General features: G+C 37.1%; 1 protein-coding gene across 1 annotated transcript in view; it reads right to left on the bottom strand.

The window, feature by feature from the left end:
* Nucleotides 1–2540: 2540 nt before the first annotated feature.
* PRR16 (proline rich 16) overlaps nt 2541–25074 on the bottom strand; it is a 321097-nt gene continuing 298563 nt past the window's right edge. The window contains exon 3 of the mRNA XM_045998801.1: nt 2541–2781. The gene's annotated coding sequence lies outside the window, so the exon portion shown is untranslated. The remainder of the gene's footprint in view (nt 2782–25074) is intronic.

The raw sequence follows: 25074 nt of genomic DNA, 5'->3' as shown, positions 1-25074 counted from the left end.
AAGTGTAGGCATCTCCCACCAGGCGGCTTTGACACAGGTCTGGCTTCCGGGTTTTGCCACCGCTGTGGAGAAGCCATCCCTTACTCACGTGGTCATGGAGGGTCCGGGAGTTCAAGTTCTTGGGTCTCGCGAGATTGCAGGCTACTTCCGCAGCACTGCCCTGAAAGCGGACTGAAACACACCCCAGTCTTTAGGATTAAGAGGCCTGTTTGCTTGTCCTGGAGCTTTGGCCTGAGGAACACACTTCTGATCTGGCACACATCTGCCAACTATGAATGAGCTCGCAGGAAACAGAGGCCAGTGGATGCCATCGTCTTGCTCTCCCCTCTGACTTGCTCCATCTTGCCCTAATGTCCCCGAAAGGGGCTTACATCCTTGACTGGTGCCCCGGTTTTTGTGGCTAATGCCAGGGGACACCCCTACATGGCTCTGGTGGCCAGTGGGACTTAGGCTTATGCATTTCACACAGCTGTAATCAATGGAGAGAGTTTTTACAATAGCCGTCACCCAAGGGACTGCAAGAGGCGACAGACCCAGGAGCTCAGGGTTTGTGTGAAGAAGCCCTTTAGCTCACCTCCATAGCTGCAGCCTGAGGGGCAGGCTTCGAATGCCACACACATCTAAGGGCTCTCTCTAACCCCTTACAAAGACCTCAGAGGGCTGGTGCTATCTTTGCTTTCCCTTTGCCGCATTCCAGAGTACCACAAGCAAAACTATAACTGTAGTTAATAATACTGTATTGCATATTTGGAAGTAGCTAGGAGAGCAGATCTTGAAAGTTCTCACAAGAAACAAAATTGTAGATATGCATGGTGATGGACGGTAACTGAACTTAATTGCAATCACTTAGCAACACACACAAATACTGAAATTATATTGCACACCTGAAACTAATGTAGCAATTATACTTCAATTTTAAAAAGAGGAAAAAATAATTATAACCGCACACGACTTAATGGTGGTAGCAAGGACCATGAATCCTGACTAACTGATGAGCCTCAGGATGAATACATGTACGTACTTACTGAGTCCTTACTGATGGAAGATTCCCTTTTTGCTACAGTATGATTGCCTAGTCAGTCATTTTTATATGCACTGATGAAAATTCTCAGCAGACTTCTTGGGGGCATTAATGAAAATTCCTTAGTCATAATTAAGGGTCTTTAAAAAAAAATCTAATTATCATCTTCTTCTGAAGCAGATTTCTAGAAAGAGAACTTAGGGAAAATCCTTACTGATACGGTACCCAAATGTTCTCGTTTCCAGCAATGCCCCCATATCCATGACTCTGGATAGTCAGTATAATTAGAATATTAACATAAACCCTTCATAAGATAGGGTGAAAAAGAAATCATTTCTTCTTCAGAAACTAGAAAGCCCAATATTCTACCATCCAAATATTTTAAATTTCTATCTTCTGTTTCAAATTAATATGACAAAAGCATTCCAATTAACCACAAGAAATTTGCTTTGCAAGTAATGAAAAACAAATCAAATAAGCCACCACAAATAATACAAACAACACGTTTATTTAGAAAAATAAACTGAAAATGCTGTTTGGTACATTTTCCCATGAAGCATAGATAAATGGTTATAAAAAACCGTTATATGTCAAATACAAATTACGAATGATTTCTTTAAGAGAACAAATAGATGTTCAACACAAATGTGTAGTATACAGTTCACTGTATCTGACTTCTTGGCTGTTAATGATATAAAATGATCCCAGCTAAAACAAACTTTGGATCCCTTCTTCATTCATTTGACCACACTTAGACTCTTTTCTTATTATTCTATAGTTTTTTAATTTGAGACAAGTCCATTTTTTTTCTAGAAGATAACTGACTTTTACAGAAGAAAGAGAATCTGGAGAATTTTCAAATGCCTCCTTTCTGGACTCTTGCATGTAACTGTGGTCTCAAATCTCCTGGGACCATCTGTGCAAAAAACAGCACACATCATTACCCTGAATGGAAGTGACAGTGCAAATACTAGAAGTGCATTGAGAAGTAATGAGTAAGAACTGGCCTCCCCCTCCCTTAACCAATATGGGGTGAAGGACTGAATGCAGAAACTTTTCAAGCAATCAACGACAATGCTGTTAGTCCATTATGGCTTTGAGGGTGTGCACAAGATGGCAAACACCCTCTCTGCAAACAGCAACATTCTGTCCTAATACTGTTCATTGCTGAAATGCTCCTCTGTTCACTTTCCTTTTTTGTCTACATATTTTGAAATGCTGAATAAATCAGGCTACAGATCCCTCCTCTCTCTATACTTTCACCTTCCCAAATGATAAATCAATTTTCTAGCTTAATTGCTGAATATAAATTTTCTTGGGCTCACATCTGAGAATATTTTTTCTCCAAGGTAAAATAAGATGGATTTTTTTTGTTGTTTTTGTTGTTGTTCTTCTTGATGTTGTTGGCTTGCTATTTAGTCTTTTTCTTTTTCTTTCTTTCTTTTCTTTTCTTTTTTTTTTTTTTAATCTTCTCGGTAATTTCAGAGTGAAGAGATTTAAGGCTGTGGCTTTTTTTTTTTTTTTTTTTTTTGTCCCCAGGGCTCTGCTCATGGCTGTCAGACTAGAGGCAGATGATTTTATGCAGACCGTATCAGTGATCTTTTGTGCTCCAAAATTGAGGGATTTGCTGCTCTATGGTGGACAGGTTCCTGGTTACTTCAAAATTAGATCTGGCCTCAAGAAGTAACAATGATGAATCTGAAGTGAGAAAATGAGCTGACATGCTTCCAAATAAAGATAGTCCTTTCAACCTGAAGGACCTGTCAAAGTAAGTAAAACAAAAAAACAAGAGATCAGTTGAAGTATTAAACGTAGTTTAACAAAAACACATTGAAATTATCAATGAAGCAATCATTTGTTAACAGTATGCAAAATTTAAAATTATTTGCTTATCAAGGATTTTAGGTGCCTAAACATATATTAAACATATATTCCATTTATATTTCATATATGAAAGCATATGATAACTTAGTCATCAAAATTTAGTAATAGCATGCTTATATTTCAATTAAAAGATCTCATATCTCTGGCTCTTTTATAAACTTCAGTAAATTTGTCCACTTACAAATGTACTAAGTTCTCAAGATATTTCATAAATTTTTCAGACTATAAATCTTATAAATAGTACTCTCAAAAAATATCAAGAACTCACTTTAAGATAATCTTTAATGCCATCTAGGTAGTCTAAATGTATTAGCAAATTGCCAAAACAATATCCTTTTTCTTAATGCAGCAGAGTTGCCAAAGAACTAGTCTCTTTTTTTAAACTCTGTGAGTATCTATAATGCTTTTAAACTAGCACCCAAAATTAATTTAAATCCATATTTGTAATTAATGAATATATTTCTTGGAAGACAAAAAGAAGAAAATGTAACTGTAACTCTCACCCTCCCCACCCACTATCAAAGATGTTTAGCATCACTTAATGTGAGTGCGTCTATGGTCTTCTCTGTAAGTTACAATGTAATAGACAATATTTATGCAATGACTTACTATTAATAGCTTCAGAAAGGTATTAAAATAAACCTAGTACCATAATCCATTGATTAACAAATTATTTAAAAAGTCAGAGACAGAGAATAATGGCTCTTACTATATTTTTAATCTCTTAAAGCTTATCTTAGAACCCCTTGTCTTAACCCTTTCATTGGAGGGTAGATGACCCCCAAATGCATTATGATGTCTGCAACACAAACATACACACAGACAACAGAATAAATCATTTAGTCCTTTTGTGACAAACTCAGTCATTACCATTCTATTAGGTTAATTCTAATTATTTTTCCTTATATTATTCTCAACAACCAAAACAAAGTCCTAGGGTGAAATAACTTAAACTATGAAAATGAAGAAAATGATCCTCTCTTCTCTAAGATTAAACCCAGAAAAATGACCGTATATAATTAACCGGCGCGTATTGAAAGCTTACTCTGATTCATCACTGAGGATGTTTTATGAAAGATACAGAAGTAATGGAAGGAAATCCTCCATCAGGGAGTTGCTTAAGATACAAGAGGATATCAATAAAGAAGAATGCAGAAGGCTGGAATAAACTGGCTTATGCTACCTTTAATCTAACAGCATTACTAGCATCTGCCTATTTATACCATTTTTGTATCTTCTAGAAATAGAATCCTCCATGTATACAAAGGAAATTGACATTCAAGCTGTTACTAATGCAAAAGCAACAATCCTATAATAATTAATATTTTCATTTCACTATTGAATAAAACCATACAAAGGTCACTTTCTCAAAATATACTGAAACATAATTCGTGTACCTGGGGCAAAGATAATTAAATGTGGGGCAAAGATAATTAAATGTGCCAATTATATTTTCATAGGTATATAGTAATCTACATTATTTTTTCAAAGCTTATTAAGGCCGGCAAAACAATCTGTCATTCATTCAAAAATATATATTGTGCCCACGGTATACCAGATACTGTTCTGGGAACCATGGATATAACAATGTAGTCTGTCCTTCAAGGATATTAGTATCAAGAAGGTAAGGGGACACACAAATATTCATAGTAAAAGCAGATTTGTGCCATAGTATATGAAATATAGGAATAGAAGCCTATAGAAGATGGCGTTTGAATTGAGACCTGAGGAGTAGGTTGGAGTTTGAAAAAGTAATCCGTTGCTAGTAGTTATGAAATAAGGATATTTCAAACAGAGGGAAACAGGTGGGCGTAAGTAGGAGAGAGCACGGGGCCTTCAATATTGTGTTGTATAAAATTGAAAGGAGAAATTAGAGTTGATTCTGGATAGCCTGGCAGGGGCCAAGGTGTCCTTTTCTACAAAAAAAAAAAAAAAAAAAAAGTTTTAGATTTTTATCCCAAAGGCAACAGGAACTATTGATGAAGAGAATGGCCGCAGGGAGTGGGGAGAGTATTGGGGAAGGCGGGGAGGGGATACACATTGCAGATATTTTAGGCAAAGGAATGGCAAAGCCTTCAGCTGAAAGCAGTAACTTAATGCCCATTTCAGACACTTCCTTAGCGGCAATTTGAAGAGAGCAAAATAACCCATTCTTTCTTAATTAAATCAAGACAGACTTTCTTTCAATTTTCATCTATTTAAGATAAGAGCAAACATTATTTATGAAGCTTTTCCTGTTTGGCCAATTTGTGTAGGTATCTCATGGAAGCAGACATCGCCTCTCGGTCCTCGGTGGGCGTACATGAAAAGCAGAGACTAAAATCTTCTACCCAGCAGATGTGGATACCCGCTGATTGAATTCTAATATTGGGTATTAGTGAAATACATTGAAGTCATACTGAGTTTTGAAGATTTGTTACAGTTTTCCAGACCTCTCCCTGAATGTGATCAGATACCACATTCAATCTCTTTAACCTCAGGCTCAAATGTTGTTTCCTGCAGAAGAAAAGCCCCAAATAACTTTACATGTATAATTCACAAATTTAAAAATTCCATTATGATAGGTTTTAAAGTACAAGGGTTTTTTTTTTTAAGATTTTATTTACTTGAAAGAGAGAACAAGAGAGCATAAGCAGAGGGAGCAGCAGAAGGAGAGGGAGAAGGTGGCTCCCCGCTGATGCCCAGGAGCCCAGGACCCCGAGATCATCACCTGAGCTCAAGGCAGAGGTTTAATTGATGGAGCCACCCAGGCGCCCCAAATACAAACCTTTTTAAACCATCACATTCCCTTTCTCATATGCTCGCTTCGAATATGGAGACATGTCACGCACCGTTACAACCGTACAAGTTAAATACATTTCCTCAGCATTGACACAATGAGAAATAAATCACACACACCAACATCTTGTATAGCTAACAGTGATTGGAAGCACTATGGAAATGCTTTATGACCCACTCTTCAGATAAGTGGGTTAATTGCTTCATTCTGTTTAAAAAGGCTTTGGTTAAAACTAATTAAAATTTTCTTCACTTTTTGGATGGAAGAAACCTATGTTTTCAAGCACTTTAAGTATCATTTTTAAAAAATTTTTTTTCCAGATCTGAGTGTGGTATACAAAATATGAATACTAGATAATGTTTAGCCTTCAAGTCATTAAATGTCAAGTTAATTTATGTAAGTGGCACCTCAAGTGACTGAGAGCATCTCGATACCGGAAAGACAGCATGACTTTAAAATGTTGAAGATATCACGTGAAGCTAGGGAGAAGCTAAAAATACTACAAAAGTTTGTCCAAACAGAAGAGTCTCATGACTAGATTTATTTGGGCCTTGATGTAATTTTTATAATTCTCTTCTTTTTAATCTATATTTATTGACTATAAACACAAAAATTGTATATATTGATTGCATATTGTTATAAAATATTTTATAAAACAAACGTATGGATCAATATTTACTATTTAAAATTTATATAATTTAAAATATTTTTAACTATGGGACAATGTGTCATATGTCTGCTGCCTTTTAAGAGGCAGAAACCATGAAGAAATCAAAATCATTTTTAAGAAAATCTCTTATTTTCCTTGTTAAATGAATAGCGGTAAAACTTGTTCCCTTAATTCAGTTAAATGAAAATGTATGGACTACCTACTCTAAGTCAGGCATTATACCAAGTATGGAAATTTTAAGAATAAATAATTAGATTTCTATTACATCTAAACATGGAGCTAAGTATTTCACTTTATTTAATTGTTATATTAAGCTATGAAGTAGATATGCTTATAATTTACCGGGTGAGGAAATTCTGGCTCTGGCGAAATTACATCAAGGTCAACATTACCACCTGCAAGCCGAATTCACTATCCCCCAAACCATTCATTTGATGTTGTAACAACAGAGATGAGTATTTGTGACAAATAATATGATCACATAAACTAAAATATTTACTTCTTGGCCCTTTACAGAAAAAGTTTGTCAATCCTGATTGAATCTATCTATCGAATTTATTACAAAATTACTTACCAATCTAACCTTTTATTTTTCTAAATGGGTCGCCAATCATTTTAACAGCATGGATTCAACTACCTCTATTTTGCTATACTCTGATATGGTATTCTTACCATGTAACAATTCACATAACCACATGGTTGTATGTGGTTATGGATGCTAAGAGTTCACTTCCTCTCATTTTAGGTTCAGGTTTTTTATTGTAACAAAATTGTAATATTCTGTGGGATAATGCTGAATTTCTAGAATAATTGGGGCAGAACTGGCATCTGTACAATATTAACTAATCATATCAGAAATATGTTGGACTGATATTTATTTAGACCTTTTTTTTTTAATGATTGATTTATTTTAGAGAGCGACAGAGAGAGTCGTGGGGAGGGGGGAACAGAGAAAGTGAATCTTAAAGCAGACTCCCTGCTGAGCACAGAGCCTGACTAGGGGCCCCATATATAAGATTATGACCAGAACAAAAAGCAAGAGTTGGATCCTTAACTGACTGAAGCCACCCAGGTACCCCTCAACCTTCATTTTAGGGTTCTCGATAGTTTTATCATTTTCTTCAGAGATAGCTTTCACACTCCTTGTTAGAATTATTCCTTTATTATAGCTTTCATTGCTATTTGGATGAAAGTTTTTAAATTGTATTTTGTATGTCTTTATCACTAATACAGAGGTATATATTGAATTTTAAAATATTATTTTATCTAACTAGTTTATGCCACTTTCTTAGTGGTCCTTGTCTAATAGGTTTTTATCTACTGTCTTGGATTACCTAGATCAGTAATCATATTATCTATAAATGTTCACATTATCATCTTTCTTTTTCAAAATTTGACCTTATATGGTTTTTACCTTTCTCTTTTTTCATTATTTAGTCTCTCCAGCACAATGTTGAACAGTACCACTGGTAAGAAATGGTTCATAAAATCATTTCAGTATGACGCCTTACTTGAGAGGAAAAATTTTAACTACATTTCATTTTCTTCTTTTGACATTGGTTGTTCAAATGTTTCGTAAAGCAAATTAGGTTATTTACATTTTTAAATAAATTTATTTTATCCACACTTAAACATAGAAGTCCCTTCAGTGCTCTTCTTTCTGATTCCTAAAGTCACTCATTTTTTTCTCCTTTTTTTTCTTCTTAATTTTTGACGGTGCTAGAGATGGAATGTTTGTGTGCCTCCAGAATTCATGGGTTGAAACCTAATCCCTGATGCGATAGTAGATGGAGGTGAGGGACTCTGGGAAGTGAATGTTTCATGAAAGTAGAACCTCATGAATGGGATTAGTGCCTTTTTTTTTTTTCCTAAAGATTTTATTTATTTGACAGACAGAGATCACAAGCAGACAGAGAGAGAGGAGAAAGCAGGCTTCCCACGAAGCAGAGAGCCCGATGGACCCAGGACCCTGGGATCATGACCTGAGCTGAAGGCAGAGGCTTTAACCCACTGAGCCACCCAGGCGCCCCGGGATTAGTGTTTTTTAAAAGGAGAATCCAGAGAGCTCCTTCTGCCATCCAAGAATATGAGGATGGCATCCAAGAATATGAGGAGAGGAAGGTGGTCTAGAAGCCAGAAATGGGCTTCTGGTTATTTTATTGTAGCAAAATTTTAATATCCTGTGGGATAACGCTGAATTTCTAGAATAATCAGGGCAGAACTGGTATGTATACCAGACACCAAATCTGCCAGTACCTTGATCTTGTACTTCCCAGGCTAAAACCTGTGAGAAATAAATGTTGGTTGTTTAAGCCACCCAATCTATGGCATATTTGTTATAGTGGCCCTACAGACTTAAGACACACAGGGGAAAAATCTATTTTGACATTCTTTTCAAAATAAAATCGAGATTTCCCTTTTTCCATAGGTTTGGTAGTTTTTATAATTTGTTTTTGTCTTTACTAGCTTTCCTTGTCCACGTTAAGAAGATTTTATTATAATTTGTTCAGTTTTTTTGAGTTGAATGTATAGCTTTCATCTTGATTTTTTTTTTTTTTTTTGCAATTTTTGCGTTTATTTGAAAAAAACCTGTTTGGTAATCCACATTCCCAAATATTTATGTTTCCTAATGTGAATAAAGGGATAGCAAAACATTTTCTCCTTCTTTGAAAAGAAAAATGACATTGAGTTAACTTTCTAGCTCTGTTTCCATAGAAACCCGATACTCATGGAATGTCAGCTGTATTACTAGGCAACATTGCTTATAATAAAAATAAATCCTGATTTGTAAACTGCATCTGCTCTGGGGGGGACTTTGAATGACTATAAATACCACATGGGATTTCTTGAGAGTGGTGCATTATTGTAACTGGTGATGTCTGTTGCATATGGATTATTATAACAGATGTTGGTTACTATTCCGGACATGGTGAGTTTTAGACAGGATAGATCTCACACCTACCCATGACCTCAGACTCTACCTCCTGAGCTGTCATGTTAAGAAAGACTTTAGCCCTCGACCCTTGTTGGAACTCTCATGTTGGAAAATCTCTGCATACTGCCCTACTGGGGCATGCTTAGTACCCTTCTAAGGAAATCCACATGGAGTCTGCTTGAGATTCTATCTCTCCCTCTGCCCCTCCCCCTGTTCATGCTCTCTGTCTCTGTCTCTCTCAAATAAATACATAAATCTTTAAAAATAAATAAATGAAAACATCATAAGCTATTTCCTCACACCTATTCAGTGAATTTTATATATCCATGTATTGGTTCCAAGTTATAGGAAATTTGCTTAAGCTCTCATACTGATACATGATACATATATAATTTAATACCTATGATCAAATTAGGAAAAAGCCAATTAGGGATGCACTTCATTGTAATCTTTAAGTCCTATTACACATTTAGCTACTTTGGAAAAACATTTCATTTCATGCTTCACAAGTTATGAATGTTGAGAAAATCACCTTGAAAATAATTATTTTAATGTGAGGGAAAGGACACCACTAATTCTAGCACTGTGTTCTGAATTGACAGAACTCATTTCTTGTCATGAATTATCAATGACATTTTCTAAAGTCTAAGTAAGACTCCCTGGTAGCCACTCTGCTTTCCTGAGCCCAGGAGCTGTGCAGATATTCCCTGAGGAATCTGTGTATTCATGAACACACACACACATAACAAATCTGTACGAAGTACTGGCTACATTGAGGATATTTAGTAAGTGTGCATGTGTCTGACAAAGCAACAGCCTAGAGAAGATGTTACTCAAGAGTTTAAGGCCAGAGGGCCATTTTCTAAAATAAATACCCTATACCTTGAAATAGCATGCACCTTAGAATTGCCCTTCTCACCTAGCTCTGATGGGCTAGCACATCAGACAATAACTTTCAACAACATGAGTTCCAAATGATCAAGGCCAGCTACAAAATTTACAAGGTCCAGGGAAGAATGAAAAGCTGGGACTTGCTCAAAAGGCAGGAAAAAAAGCTTTGTCCTTTTTTATCTAATCACTCTGTTTCTTTTTTTTTTTTTTAATTTACTCTCTAATATCATGCTTTTTCAGGCAGAGGTTGAGTGCAGACCTTGTACAGGTTCTACCCCGTAACTCAGGACACGACACCGGGTTGCCACCGTTGGCCTCCGTGGAGAGGGTACCAGTGATCTCTTGGTATATAAAGGGCAAATGGGTAGCCAGGAGCTTATCCATGTGCATGGTGAAGGTAGAATGAGCCCTGAGGAAAAGCTTCAAGCCCCCTAAGCCATTCTTCCCTATCCCATGGAACTTCACTTACAAAACACAAATTTAAAGTTAAAAATATCAAGGCCTTGACAGAAGAACATTGAGCCCTAAGTTTAAGTGGGTGTAGATGCAGTGAGAGGTACTTCTGAACACAGGGTCTTAAGCAGCAGTAAGTTTCCCATGTCCCTGAAGATGACGCTGCAAGTCCATCCCAAGGACACTTCCATTTGTCCCACCCCACGTCTTTACAGTGAAATTCAAAATAACCCCAACCGCAGGTCCAGCTTTGCCTAATGCTATGCTGTTGTGTTTGGTTCATTCACAACGTTCAACAGTATGTTTCAGTCAGACAACAGTGACAACGGAAGGACGATGTACATGAACCGTAAGGAGGAATATCAAAATCAGTTTAAGGAAGGCTTAAAATATTCTTTTGTGCCAATAAATATTTTTATTCATTTTTATGGATAAATTGCACCTGTCCACTTGTTCAGATTTTGACACTTTTACGTAGAAAAAAAGAGTATGTATCTACTATCTAAATGGGACCTGTAAACTCTAAAAGAGTTGGTAAAAGTCCCTCCATGATATATAAACACTGGAAAAATTTACTTGGTGAAATTCTCCAAGAAAATTGACTATAGATGTAAATAAAACATGGAACTTCTCTTCTCCATGGAACATCTGCATTCACACAACAAAAAAACTATTCTAATTATTACCTTAAGCCACATTTTTTATGTATTTATATGCCCATACAGAATGACATCAGTTGGAAAGAAGGGTATTTTTCAATTTTTTTGCCCATTAGTTTTAATTCACTTAAAATAAATTTAATCACCTAACTTAATAATGATAGAAATTATGGTTTATGAAGAATGTTATTTATAACAGTAAAGTTACTATGTAGTACTATTTCAAAATATTAATAATATATTTATAATTATCTCAATATATTTTAATATATAATTACTCTCATTTCAACATAAATTTCAATATTTCAATACATTTATATCATAAAAATTATTAAAAAGCATATCTTAGAAGCCGAGTTCAGACCTGTTTTAGGATATTTTTGCTAATCTCTCGAAAAATTTTATTACTAATTGGTTTATGATTAAATATCATAATTAAAGTTCCATAGAGAAGGAATAAGTGATGAGAAAAACATGTCATTTTTTTCTATCCTTTTAGATTCCCAGGTGAAAATATTTCTTTGAAGAATACTTTCCAGAAATCTTTTTCTACTGCTCATTATGAACACAAACCCACCAAATTTTTCAAGAGTACCACCACCTTATTATCAAGTACAAATTCCAATTTGCACTTATAAAATATTCCTTCCACAGAATATATGCAATATATGCTTACTTGCTTCATTCATTCATTCAATAATTCATTTATTCATCATCCATCCACCAGTCCCTCTGTCCATTCATTTACCTACATTATGCGCGATCCTGTGCTATTTCATCAGTATGGGATAACACTGAGTCCATCATTTATTTATTTATTTATTTATTTATTTATTATATTGACAGAGATCACAGGTAGGCAGAGAGAGAGGAAGGGAAGCAGTCTCCCTGCTGAGCAGAGAGCCCAATTCAGGGCTAGATCCCAGGACCCCGGGATCATGACCTGAGCTGAAGGCAGAGGATTTAACCCACTGAGCCACCCAGGCGCCCCTGCACTGAGACCCTTATTGCCAAACATCCTTATTGATCAATTAGCAAATTCTTGCCTAATATGCTGTCATGGTTTTAAAATCTGGAGCTCAAAATTAAGTCCCAGTCTACAGTAGTTAGAAGGATCTGTCTTAGATAGTTTCTAATACTCACTTTCTTCATCTGTTGAAGAGGAGGAGGAGGAGGAGGAAAAGACATTAATATCTACTTCCCAGTGCTGATAAACAAAGTAAATGAAAACAGATAAAAATGATTTTGCAGTGCTCATACAGTTCCGTTTTACAAAGAGAAACACATATAAATACGTTGGAGAGGGGTAGATAATGCCACAAGAGAACTGAACAAGCCCCCTGACAATCCGACTCCTAAAAAGATCTCAAGGCTGATTGGTGTATATTGACAGAACTGCCCTAATCCTGTGTCCCATCTCCGACCACAGAAGGAAGCTACTAGAGTGGATCTGCCAAGAAACAAGAACAGAATCAAAATAACTGTCTTGCTCTCTTTCTTCTGCTCCTATTAACAGGATCAGCACTGGCCATTTTTGCAACCCAGAGTTATAAATACTTTCAAATATTTAATTACATGAGAGCAATATCACACATAGTGTTAAAAGTACCAAAATGTAAATTAAATGCTAAAGGAACCAATTTAGAAAAACAGTCACCAGGATGTTTTTGTTTTGTTTTGTTTTTTTCCCCATGAACAGAGTCAAGTATACCCAATGAGGACGTTTGCTTCATTGTGTGAGGAAATCAGGGATGGGGGCTCAGTTATATAAAATTGTGGCTGTTTGCTTACCCTAGACATCCTTGATCTTCACTAGTGGTGTTCAGAGAACAGTTTTCTTGTTTTTATTTATTTTCTAAAAAATCTCAGCGTTCTTTCTCTTTTCGTTACTGTAAGCCAAACAGGAATTTTGCTCATGCTAATGACTGTGAATTGTCTTGTCTAAAATCAAACATGTTTTAGACAACCCCTTCTTCCTAAATCCCCTTTTGCCTGCCTCTCCTTTTCAGTTCCTTTTTTTTTTTTTAAAGATTTATTTATTTGACAGATAGAGATTACAAGTAGGCAGAGAGGCAGGCAGAGAGAGAGAGAGGAGGAAGCAGGCTCCCAGCCAAGCAGAGAGCCCGATGCGGGGCTCGATCCCAGGACCCTGGGATCATGACCTGAGCTGAAGGCAGAGGCTTTAACCCGCTGAGCCACCCAGGTGCCCCTTTTCAGTTCCTTTTTATTCACTGATGTGTGCTGCTCAGAGAAATAGTTGCAACCAAATTGGAAAGCACTGTGAAATGAATGACTGTGATATCTATCCCTCCTTTTGCCAACACTCCTTTGTGTAACTGCATGAAAGCCTGCCGAAGCTAATGTTAACACGTGCACATTCTACTGAGTTCCACTGGAAATGAGGCATGCCAGAAGAATGGCATTACTTTTTCATGGTGGAAAGAGAGTTCCTTCAATCAAAACAAAATCAAAATGCTAACATTGCTCCCTCCTCCTTATTTAAACATTTCTGTCAAACCACACTCATTTTCGGTTTTTAATTTATTACATGAAACAAGCAATACCATGCTTCCCCCTCTAATATCCACTGATGTTGTGCAACGATTAAATTCTGTAGACAAGCAATAAAAGGCTGCTCTCATTTTCATGAGATGGCATTTCTTTCTCCTTGTAGCTTTTAAATAAAGGATCAGATGCCTTCTCTGAATTAGCAAGCTGAGCTTTCTGGGTTGCCTTTTTTATTAACCTAACATAATCAGGTTAACTAGTCTTCTCTCTCCAAGCACAGGCAGGGTTAGAAGTCGAGGACAGGAGGTCAGCCATGACAAATCTGCTGAATAAAGTTATGCTATAGACTGGAAAGGAATCAAGGATTCTGTTTTGTTATCAAAGTCTCTGAAGCAGCCAGACTTGGAAAAAACATCCAGTTGCCTATGCCAAGAGACCATCCCTATTCACCATGTCCTTTTTGAAAACACTGGAATCAAAACGAATGGGAAACAAAACAAAATAAAAGACAGTCTACTAAATTTTATTTTTCTTCTTCCAAAATGCTTTTCGTTTTGAAAATGACTGAATATTATAAGCTCGAGGATAGGAAGAATGTCTTGCATCGACTACAACCGAGTGTATTTCTGGAAAGTCTGTAAAATGCCACATAGAGGAGGTCTCTTATAATGGTTTTGTTTTAATTAAGGGAGTAAGATTATCTCAAGTTTAATTGGCAGGTGTCTAGGATATTTTTTACTTAACCTGAGTATAAGGCTCTATTCCTACCACCTTTTCTTCCATCTTGCCACCACTATGAACTAGAAAATGTGAGTGTCCATATTTATACACCCACAGAACCAAGAGAAAGCAGACCCTTGTATATAAGACAAATAACTGAATGACCTTTCAGTCATAAGAAAAAAAAATGTGCTAAAAAACAGAGCCAAAGTTGTCCCATACAAAAACAATGTTCTATACTCCTAATAACAGTATTTTAGAAGGCTAAAACCCAAGGTACAACTTTTAGAGCTGAGAGTGATTTCTTTCATTTCATTCCTCCCATGAATTCATGATCTCTCTATTAGCCTGACCAACAAAGACAATTTTTTTTGTCTACCTTGGCCCAGTCCTGAGCAAAGCCTTGAATTTACATAGTTGTTGTCGATCCAATTACAGAAACATTTATTGGAAATGTACACACATGCATGAACTGCTCAAGGCACTTGGAAGACAAAGGTGAAGAAGATATTAAAGTGAGAACCCAATTAATGAGCAGACATAAGAGAAAAATGAACTCTGCCCGAGGGAATTGGAAAGGGTTTCGAAGCCAGCTTCCTTAGGGAGGATGACTAGAATTTCAACAAAAAGAAAAAGCATTCAAGCAAAGCGGGGACAGAGGCAGAGAGAAATCAGAGACCTTAGAGCCCAGCCTACAGACCTGGAGGCAGTAGCAAGGGATAAAACCAGAAAGAGAAGATGTTACCACATAATTAATGGGGAGACCATTGAGGTCTCTTACTGGAAAATGAGCTGGTCAGATCTGCAAGACAGAAAGAAGCCCGTGTAGGTATGCGTGCAAAGAATGAAATGAGAACGAACAGACCTTGAATCAGGAAAAGCAATTAGGAGTCTATTATTAATACAGTATTTCAACTGAAAGAGAATGAGATATTGAACTGAGAAAAACAGCATGAGGGATTGAGATGAGGGAATGGGCTCACATGGTATTTAGGATGGAGAATGGAAAGACCATGAAAAATTATTGGAGTGGGAAATGTAGAGGTGGGCGAGATTTTTTCTTTATCGTTTCTGGTGTAGTGATTTGGATGGATAGTAATGTCACCTTCCTGAAAGAAAAGAAGAGGCAAGGAGCAGGTGTGGGGGAAATAAATGGATTGGAGAGGATAAACTATTATCCCAAACACCAAAACAACATGTATCACAAAGGATATTTAACACATTCGAGTGGAAATTATAAAAGTATGGGTTAAAATGGGAAATCTGGTTTCTTAAATCACAAGCTCATCAAAGGGAACTTTCCTTGGCGATATGATTTCTATTAATTATAGAGGCTCAGGTTGGGAATCTTTAAACTTTATTTCTGTCAGTGTCATGCTTTAAATACAGTAAAGTTAGAGAATATGCAGGGAACCAGCCTGAGAGGGCAGCTTGGCTCACTGGAGGGAACATAATGGCTGATTAATTTACTAGAATTCTTTGGCATTCTAATAAATTCAGTGTCTGCCTTTGTGAGGTCATAAATCCCTTAGAGCAACAGAGAAAAGCTACAGAGTTGACCCCTTAAAAATGAGCAGATTTACATATAAAGAACATTCTCCTTATGATTTCAAGATGGCTCTCCACAGACACCCACACATTACAAGGACCTCAGCTTCAGAGTTCTTGGTGTAAAGGTGGACAAATCCACTTATAAATCAGTATTATTTTTTAAAAAAGTCAAATATATATTCAAAGGCATCTCTTTCATATTACTAGAAAGTGTTCTCTTTTCCAAATAAACTCCTATAAATCAGGGTTTTACAATTCAGTACTGGCGACTTTTGGGTGGGGTAATTCTTTGTTGGTGGGTGGGAAAGGAAACTGGTTCACGCACCGTAACATGGTCAGCAGCACCCTTAACCTCTAGCCACAAGGTGTCATTAAGACCACAGATGTCTCTAGACATTGTCAAATGTCTCCTGGAAGGCAAAATTACCCCTTCTGAGAACCATTGATACAAGCAAGTACATTTATCTTCATAAAACTCCTTCATAAGAGAGAAAGTTAGGTGTTCTCTTTTTGAAGAAAAATACTTTCTTGGGAAACTTTCCTAGAACATATCACAAAGTTAGCAAGCAGCAAAGGTCAGTATATAGATCCCGTTTTTTGGGGTGGGGGGCAACTCTTAATCTTTTCCTTACATTCCTATTCTCACTGCAGGAGGAAAAAGTATCTCTTCCTTATAGATGGTAAGAATCACACAAGATGGTCATAGCATAGCCACTGTCTTCTATCCATTTGCTTCCCTCTTTCCTTTTTTCTTTTTTTTATAAATTTACTCTTTAATACTCCAACTTAAGCAATAAAGAAACGAATATTTTCATAGCAACAAGAAATCTCTCAACTCAAAAATAAATGAAACATTATAAACACTAGTTAGTAACAATATATTACCATCTGTAGTATGAGCAAGTCTGTGTTCTTAGAGTAAATCTTACCTTTATTTAGTTCTGGAATGGGAAATCTGTAAGTTATGCACAAATTATGGAATCTATGGGCAACAGATACAAAAATCTGCTAATACCCGTACATAGAGATTCTGAAATTTTGATACAAATATCATGTTCCCCTCTCTGCCATTTCTCTGTCCCCAATCTTGCTCTGTAAAACTTTGTTTCTCCCTTTATCATCACTTACAATTTTTTTCATATATTTATCAGCATGCTAATATCTGTGTTTGCTCCCTGTGTCCATTACCTTGTCTTCTTATGATATTCTCCATTTTTATTCTGGGGGGGGACACTCCCTTCCCAAATCCTTGTCAGCACGTTTTAGGCAGTCTCATAGAGGTAGTCTTTCTTTCCCTAAAAGTGGAACATTTAATTTTTAGCTAAGCAGCTGGTTATGTAGAATAAATACTACCTTGAAGGTGTGTGTAAACATGTGACAAAGTTGGGAAAGGATGAGCTACCACTGAGTGGTAGCTTCTGGAAAACTTTTCAACAGAAAGTTGGTCCACACACTTGGCTGAAATTTTTCTTCCTTTGCTCTGACCTGCTGCCAAGAATGTAGATTTGATGACTACAGTTCCGGCTGCCAGTCTGTATAATTACTGTGAAACATCTACATCAGAGATGGCCAAGACAATGCCCAAAGGAAACTTGGTCTTTGAGGGCTTCGTAACCCAGAGCTGCCATATCAGCACTGAACCAACTCATGACTTCCATGTAAGAAACAATCTTCTAATTTATCTTTGTAATATCTCTGTGGTTTGGGGGACTCAAATTCACATAGGAATTGAAGCTTAATGGATACAAGTGAAAACACATTCTAATCTCAAGACGGAGCCCATAACCTAAGTCTAAACCAGAGAGCTGTTGACATTCCTGTTTCAGAGGGATCCACGCCCTATACCAATATTTTTAGGTAAAACGGTATACTTGCAGCTATGTCAAGAAACTTAATTTGCCATAAAAAATTTGACAAAGAAGTACAAAGATGCTGTCATTCTGACAAAAGCTCTTAGTGTATTTTGGTTTAAGTATCAAAGTTTAAATGCGGACACCTGCGTGGCTCAGTTGTTATGTATCTGCCTTTGGCTCAGGTCATGATCCCAGGATCCTGGGATCCAGGCCCACATTGGGCTCCCTGCTCGAAGGGAAGCCTGCGCTTCCTCTCCCACCCCCCCCCCGCTTGTGTTCCCTCTCTGGCTGTCTCTCTGTCAAATAAATATTTTTTTAAAAAGCCATAAAGTCTAAATGGGCTTGGGACTAAGTCCTCCTTCATGGGAGGCCTGTGTATGGTTTCAAGGGATGGCCCTGATGACGTCAGGGTTACGTGATTAAATATTTAGGCAGCCACGAGCGTTTCTTTGAAGGCATCGGAAGTTACAATTAACATAGTCTGATGTGAGTTTGACAAATTCTGGAGTTCATGATTATTTGTAGAAAACTATGCTATTGGGTTCCTAACTACATGATGCATTTTGGGACAAAGCATTACCAGTCAAGCAAATCAGTCTTCACTCATCAAGGCAATCAATCTTTCTGGGTCCCTTGCACAAATGTCACAATCACAATGTCTTCTGACCAGTTCGGGAGAAAGAGAATAAAGAAGTCAGCAGCTCGTAAGATGTAATGAAATTAAAAATAATAATAATGATGATGCCAGGAAATATTAGTTTCATTAATAATAGTCTTCAGGGGTGCCTGGGTAGCTCAGTGGGCTAAAGCCTCTGCCTTCGGCTCAGGTCCTGATCCCAGGGCCCTGGGATCGAGCCCCAGCATCGGGCTCCCTGCTCAGCAGGGAGCCTGTTTCCCTTCCTCTCTCTCTGCCTGCCTCTCTGCCTACTTGTGATCTCTGTCTGTCAAATAAATAAAATCTTAAAAAAAAATAGTCTTCAGCTCTCAGTTATTAAGTACAATTCAAATAGAATTTACTGAGTACTTGGTGTACTACTTAAAATACATAGGTTGGCTCTGATTGGGATATTTCAAGTAATCTGATAGGGCATAAGGATATTTGGCCAATATTGAATTGTGCATGTCCTATGCCGGGAAATACTGTATATATTCCAGATAGAGTAGTAAACAAGACAGACAGAAGTCTCCACATTTTAATGATGAGATCATATGGGGAAAGGAGCTAGGTCCGATTTTAGGGGAGTTGGAAGTAAGGGTGAGGAGGGGAAGAGGCAGAAACATACTTCTCAGAAGAGAAAGCTAATCTCTGTGATTTCGACCAGTTAAAGGGAAGGAAGAAAAACCAGTGCCCTATTGCTTCAAAGATGAGAGAATATTACATTTGGGGCAAAACTTCCAACACGCAGTAGAGCTGAAGATTAGGTACCATAAATGGGAAGGCCAGAACTGAGCCCAAGGGGAAGAAGGCAGATAGCAGTGTGAGTTTTCCTTCTTTAAATCTGAAAAGATTTATCTAAATTGCAGAGATCAGACATGGCCAATATAAGATGTTTCTACGCTTGTTTTCAATATTAACATTGTTTAATTTTGAACTAATCCATGATTAATGAAAATCCGTGGAATATATGAACAGCATAAAGAAGAGAAAAATGTCATGCTTTCTGACACACAGGGGTATCCGATAATATAGCTTTGGCATATCTTATTCAAGTTCTTAAAGTTTTGTCCTTAGCTGAACTCATTTTCAATGTAGAATATTTTTATAATATGATATCAAAAAATTATAACATTATTTAATGGCTACATAATATTTTAAGGTAAAGCTAGGTTCCTGCTCATTTTTTAAATTAATATATATTAACATTAACCTAAAAAAACACTAACAAATATATTGGATATAGGATTTTATGCCAAAGTAAATGTACTTAGAGGGCTACACAAAGTGTGCTCTTTTTTTAAAAATTTATTTATTTATTTGCGCAAGAGAGGAGGAGCTGGCAGGGGAAGGGGAGGGGCAGGGGAGAAGGAGAAGCAGACTCCCCGCTGAGCAGGGAGCTCAACGTGCGGGTCTATCCCTTGACCCTGAGATCTTGACCTGAGCCAAAGACAGGTATTTTACCGACTGAGCCAGCCAGGCACCCCCAAAATATGCTCTTTTGACATTAGCCCTGGGATATGCTTTGAAAAAGCAAAATAAGAAATGTTCTAATAACAAATGAGTTTGTGAAATAATGCATTTAATACTTTTCCCCATGGAGAGTCTCATAACAAAACAATACTGAGGTCTCTATAATTATGCTTTAAAGAAAACTAGTTGGATTTTCCTTGCCTTCCCTAAATAATTTTATGACAAAACACTTTCTGTATACTTCTTATTTATCTAAGCATTACACACTTTACAGAATACCATATTAGAGAATAAAAATAAAACCCAGCACAAATTAGGGTGAGGTCAAAATTACTTAGTATATTTCAATAACCAAATTAAAGTATATTCTATAGGCTTCTTAAAATATTTTTTAGAAATAACACATGCTGATATTAAAAAATGCAAACAAGACAGGGGTGCTTGGGGGGCTCAGTCAGGTAAGCATCCAGCTCTTGGTTTTGGCTCAGGTCATGATCTCAAGGTGCTGAGACTGAGCCAGCACGGGTCTCCTCGGGCTCTGTACTGGGAGTGGAGACTACTTAAGATTCTTTCTCTGTCCCCCTCTGCCTATGATCATACATGCATGCAGCTCTCAATCAAAAAAAAAAAAAAGCAAATATGACAAGCAATCGAAATCTTATTTCTATCCTAAGTTCTGTCTTAAGAAATCATCATTAACATGTGAGGAACAACATATGAAACATCTCCAAACCATATATGCAGATACAAGGGCAGATAGGGAAACAATAGGTAAATGGGTGATAACAGATAAAGCTATAGATCAGTAGATGGCATTTAAATTTTGCATTAAGCTGCATTCTATATTTAAGAGGTATTCTAATATTAAATTTAACAGAAGAAATACAAACGTAGTGTAACCTAAACGAATTGATAAGTTGCAAGTCAATTTTTTCAACAGTTAAAATATTTTTTAATAAATAATCCCTGTAAACTTAAGGTCAAATTTTGATATATAGTAAGAGTTTCAAGTCTTTTTTTTCTTTTTTTCTTTCCTTCTTTTTTTTTTTTTTTTTTTTTTTTTAAAGTAGGCTTCACAGACAGTGTGGAGCCCAACTCGGGGCTTAAACTGACAACCTGGAGATCAAGACCTGAGCTGAATAAACAAACAAATGAACAAATAAATAGAATTTAAAAAGGCCTAAGCTGAAATCAAGAGTGGGATGCTTAACTGACTGAGCCACCCAAGTGCCCCAGGAGTTTTGAGTCATTTTTAAACTACATAATCAGACTTTAATATTATACATTTACTAATTGCAATAAAAGATGAAGAAATTAGCTCGCTTAGACTTCTCTCCACTTCTACTAGATTGCAAAGCCCTGGAATGAATTTTTCTCGAGACCAGTATGGTACCTCACTATGCCGATTACACTCTATTTCAGGGAAATTTTCCTTTGACATCTTTGAATATTTTTTTGTTCCACATATTCTTCAAAACTGCAATTGTACTTCTTTCTATTTTCTTTGACTATTTCCACCTACAGTCATTTTTATGTCTCTATTACTTTCTCTTTAAGTCATTTCTTCAAGTCTATATAGTTGGGTTTTCAATTGTTTTATTATATTTTTTATAATGTCTTTATCTTATCATTCTTTTTATAAAACAGAGGTCACTTTTTTGTGTGTGATTTCTTTGTAATTTGAGGAATGATTTATCTGGAATCCTGTTTTCCCTCCATATAATTCTTCCATAATGTATGTTCTCTAAGCACCTTTTTCTTCTTCTTTTATAGTTTCTGTTCATAGGCCACATGTTTTTTCTCCCCTGCTTCTGAGTTATCTTTAAGAGATGGCAGCCTAAAAACAACCTGAGGGTTTTGAAGGGTCAGGGGTGGGAGGTTGGGGGAACAGGTGGTGGGTAATAGGGAGGGCACGTTTTGCATGGAGCACTGGGTGTTGTACAAAAACAATGAATACTGTTACGCTGAAGAAATAAATAAAATGGGAAAAAAAAAAAAGATGGCAGCCTGTATACTAAATACTGTCAAATGGGCAGATAATGGAACAAGAAAGGAAATGAGCTCCAACTTGGAATGGTGTTGTACAGAGCACCCCCTTACCAAGACCGATATTACCTTTTGGTACAAACCCACGCTGAGCTCCACACCTCTAAGGGTTGGCATTGAAACCGTGGTGGGTTGGTATAGCTCACTACAGATCTTGTTGAGACACAAGCCCTTCATTTTGAGCCCTGGCGATGGACCCTTGCTCTCCTTTGTTCATCCCTCTTGACATCCAGGACTCTCCTTGGCAGAGAAGGTTTCAGCTCCGGAAAATGACGTTCACTGGGTTCCTCTTGCAGCATCATATTCACTGCCGAGTTGCGAGACTGAATTCACTTTCCACACCAATGTCTACTGACATGCTCTAGTGGCCTGTCCTAGAGCTCAGATCTCCTTATCATACTATAAGGATGGTGAGATAAGCTGCCACGACTGTGATTCTTCCTTTTATGGATGCATTTTCCTGTTTCATCTCTCAGGCTATTCTCCTGTTGTGGCCAGACTACACATAGCATGTTTTCGCTGTGGCTGATACATGATTGGGAGCACTGGCCATCAGCTGACTTTGAAGGAGGAATATAGGTTTAAAAAAGTTCTCCATTCAGAGACCCATAACTGGAAACACGATTTAGTGCTTATAATCTTTAAAATACTGCAGGTGTGTTTAAGGTGTATGCCAGGATACTTCAGGTATTATCAAAAAAGAATTCAAGTCTATTTGTTCTTTCATAACTTAGCAAACATTTCTAACATCCTTAGACTGTGCAGTAGACTACTTGAATTACCAGAAGTGCAGAAATGAACTCTTTCTGTTATGATCAAGGGGCTCAGAAGTCGAGCAACAGGGACACCTGGATGGCTCAGTGGGTTAAAGCCTCTGCCTTCAGCCCAGGTCATGATCCCAGGGTCATGGGATCAAGCCCCGTGTCGGACTCTCCACTCGGCAAGGAGCCTGCTTCCCCCCCACCCCACCTGCCTCTCTGCCTACTTGTGATCTCTCTCTGTCAAATAAATAAGTAAGATATAAAAAAAAAGAAATCAAGTAACAAAGACAAATACACATAAATAAGCAGACAAGATGCAGTGTGTGTGTGTCTGTGTGTGTGTGTGTGTGTGTGTGTGTGTGTGTGTTTAATGCTATAAATATTCCAATAGCAGAATTCGGGGAGGGAGCAAAGGAGTTGCCTATCATCACAAAGAGAAGAAGATATCTGAATTGTGGTTTAAAATGTTAATGGAATTTATGAGGCAGAGGTGGGCAGAGAGAGCTCATGAGAAAACATTGTGTGCAAATAAAGGCATGAAGATGTTAGATCTCTCCATTTGTTGTGGGGCAGCAAGCACCATTTTGTTTCTGGAAGACAGGGTACATGGAGGAAGGTCACGAATGGGTTCAAATAGATATGCTTGGGACAAGAAAATTAAGGACTTTGAGTTTTACTCATAGAAAAATAAAGAAGGGATAATGCAAGACATAAGTTTGATGCTCTAATGAACTACAAGATGCAAAAATGACTCATACAGTGAGTCTTTCTCAAGATTGGATGCTAGTTTGCTAATTCTAGTTTCCAACTACCTTATCTTATCATCACAGCTTCACTTCTGTCCCGCCAAGCTTAACTACTCATACTGAACAATCCTATTACATCTTAATGCCACTCAGATACCACAATATGAAATGATTTCTATTCCATTATTTAAGTAGTTTCAGAGCAATATACAAATTAAGTATCTCTACTCAAAACCACAGTGGTAGGCAACGTCTGAACAATGCCTGTTCTTGAACTGCTTTATTATACTTAGGTTAAATTTGCCAAACATGTGTTTCTTTCAAACATCCTTGGGGTTTAATAGAAGTCCTAAGAAATGCAGCTTGCAAACAACTCTTTTTTTTTAAGATTTTGTTTATGTATTTGAAAGAAGGAAACACCATGAGAGAGGGAACACAAGCAGGGGGAGTGAGTGAGGGAGAAGCAGGCTTCCCGCTGAGAAGAGAGCCCGATGTGGGGCTTGATCCCAGGACCCTGAGATCATGACCTGAGCTGAAGGCAGCTGCTTAACAACTGAGCCACCCAGGTGCCCCTTGCAAACAACTCAGTACAATCATTTCATTTTTTTCCAAATAACTTCGCAAATATTTACTTCTTGTAATTTCCTGCTCATAAAATCCTAGCTGGAGTTGGTGGATGAATTTCATTCTTTTATCCATCTCTATTAAGTGAGGAGTATGAGTTCTTGAAGGTTAAGTTTTTGCTTCAGCTTCTCCAAATGTTCAATTAGAGACAGAATCAGAAAGTCACTAAATTCAATTTACTCTATTGCAAAATTGCTGATAATTTCCAAGGAGTGAGAGAAAAAGAAAACAGTCCCCCAAATATTTTGGAGAAATCCCAGTATAAGCAGAATGTGAGCAAGTAAAGGGAGTGATAAGGAGTATTAAGGAAAGATCTAGTAAATTTTACAATACCTTGCCCTGGTTCTTTAAAACTTTTTTCTAGAATGGCGTTGTGTAACTTTACTATTCTGCAGACACTCATCTATGTTGACTGGAAACAAAAATATGGGAAAATTTACTGCATAGACTGGAGATCACATAGTGTACGATTTCAGTTTTAGAAATGTCCAAATAAAAGAAATCCATAGAAATCGAAAGTAAATTGGTGATTGTTTAGGGCTAGGAATGGTCATGGGTTGGGGTGGGAAGTGACTTTTAACGGGGATGGAGTTTCCTTTGGACGTAATAAAATACTCCAAAATTAAATTGTGGTGATGGGTGCATCATTTGGTGAATATACTAAAAACTACTGATTTTATACTTCAAAATGGTGATTTTCTTGGTATGTGAGTCATGTCTCAATACAGTCGCTTCTCATAAACAGGAGTGGCAAGAACTAAACCGTGCATATTTTTAATGCAAATGATCCATAGAGGAAGGGTGACATAATTAGCTACCATGAGAACTGGGTTCTCAGGCCATAT

Source organism: Meles meles, chromosome 3, assembly GCF_922984935.1.
Source record: "Meles meles chromosome 3, mMelMel3.1 paternal haplotype, whole genome shotgun sequence".
NCBI classification, from domain to species: Eukaryota; Metazoa; Chordata; class Mammalia; order Carnivora; family Mustelidae; genus Meles; species Meles meles.
This window is presented reverse-complemented; position numbering and strand designations above follow the sequence as displayed.